Genomic DNA, 2,328 nt, shown 5'->3' on the forward strand with positions numbered 1-2,328 from the left:
TCTTTAAGGTTAATTGAGATACAGAGTGGGATAAACCGAATATGTAAAACAACTGTGCATTTAAAGGACAATCAATTGCAGAGTCTTCCTCCTTAACTGTGGTAAACTGACATTCAAACTAGCAGAAGAAATCTATGGGAAACAAAGACCCCTTTCCTGGTGTAACTTTATTCCTTTGTTTTCAATACCTTAGAACATTATGTTTTGAACTTTGAAAGAAAGCTACACGTACTTAGCTTATAGAGATCCCCTTTTTACACTTTATATTGAGTTTAGCATGTAAGGGCCAGTTTAGGGTTTTGGACACAGGGCGCAGGAAGCTCTTTTGTTTAACATCCTGACACAGACCAGACGTTCCTTAGTTTTGTTGAGGCTGGGAAACCCTTCGTGGGATTAGGGATATATAGCGTTTCTGCCAACCCCCTTATTATTTTGTGATATTTAAAAGTTTATAATCAACACAACATGCCACTGTGTCCAAGTCTTACTCTTGGTCTCTTGCACTCTGTGCTCAGTTCAGTATAACTTTAGTTCAGAGATAAGTAGTAATAGTATTGTTCAAGAAATAAATCCGGATTTACAATACTTTTTAAATCCGGAACGTACATTTAAAATAAAGTGAATTCAATACTCACATTGTGTATAATTTAAGTACTAGTTGATTATGTGTAATTAGTTCCCAGAGTACAAATTGCAAAACAGGCCTCACATGACAAGGATTAGCTGCATATAATATGTAAAACATTGCTGGGTGGCATTGTTTAAGTTGAGTTCCTTAAGAATCAGAATTAAAATGTTTTTTCCTCGGAAAATGAGATTGTTGTAAAAAAGAACAGAAAATGGAAGACAGATTCAATAGACATTGGACAAAGTGGACGATATCCCATCCTATCTTGATCTCCAGTCCATTTCACTGTTATTGAGTTACGTGGTAAACAGTCAAATTGTAGGTGGTTGATCAATATTCAATCTCTTACTAAAGCAGACCATTCCAAATTTCTTGACAAACATGGTTTGTCATTAATTGAATAACTGACATATTTATCTTCTGCATTTCAACCATCTTTTGTAAATCATTTAGTTTATTTTGTATAAGCTTTCTAATTTCCTTTGCACTTGGTATCTATGCTCTTTCATGTTCTTAAAGTCGAGGCTCATATTTTTGAGGCTTGCAACCATTTCAAGATAAATTACCCAAGGAATATCATATGCTTTTCTGCTTGAAAACATGGCTATTAATAATGATTGTGTTAGCCCTTAAGGATAATTTCCCACTATATTTAAAAAATCTTGGCTCTATAATGCCGGGCCCGGGGCTGGCGGGCGCTGCCCGCAGTGCGGGTGGCCCGGGCCAGTTCATTGCTAGACCTAGATCGGCCCACCACACCAGCCCATCACACTGCTGCTGCTCCAAACTTCATGACAACATGTAAATACTTATAGCAGCATGTTGAGCCAAAATAATATCAGTATACCTTTATTTTGCATATCCTGAATGTAAAACTATAAGATGCAAAAGGCAAAATATCTATTTACCCACTTTATTTTCAGTGCTTTAAGATGCACACAAAAATAAGTTGTGTCACTTAGGTTTGGAGATTCGTCACAAACCTCCAGCGTGTTGTATGATTTTAGGAACATTCATACTGTCCCATTGCACTGTTCAGTGGGGCAATGGTTCAAATGCTGCTAAAATATATACTATATATTCCTTAGTAGGATGTATGTAACATTAGAGTGTAAACAAAGGTGCTGCAATGCAATGAAAAGAAATGCCAGCTCTTTAGACAATGGGGGGCGGGGTAGAGATGTTTTGTCATGCGACTACGAGATGTGGTGGAATGTAGAAGTTAGCATAAGACAGTGATGGCGTAACTGAATTGAAGCTTCCAGCATTAATATCATGATGCACAGCATGAGCATATCTACTTGTTCTTTATACACTTCCAGCCAACCATCTGAAACCATGCGTGAAATATATGCATTGAAGGTGATGGGTCTTACCAAAAGTTACAAACCTTATTTTACGGCAGCAGGTGTCATGCTGCCATAAGATAAGGTTTTGTATCTTTTGTTAAGATTCCAGATTCCCGTCCCCGATTGTTAAAATGCAAGTGTGTGGGAGGATCGGAAGCTGGAATCTTAACAAAAGTTATTAAACCTATCAGTTACGGCAGCAGCAAGCGCAGGGGCCCACAGGGGCCACGCCGGATCCTTGAATACAGCATCACTTACCTGCTTTGGAGTTGGGCATGAGTCTCCTGTCGAATTGGAGGTCGGTGAAAGGCCTGGGCAGACAGCCACAGAAACGAAAGATTATCAGACCCA

This window comes from Ambystoma mexicanum, chromosome 12 (assembly GCF_040938575.1).
Source record: "Ambystoma mexicanum isolate Mex_15411 chromosome 12, UKY_AmexF1_1, whole genome shotgun sequence".
Taxonomy (NCBI): Eukaryota; Metazoa; Chordata; class Amphibia; order Caudata; family Ambystomatidae; genus Ambystoma; species Ambystoma mexicanum.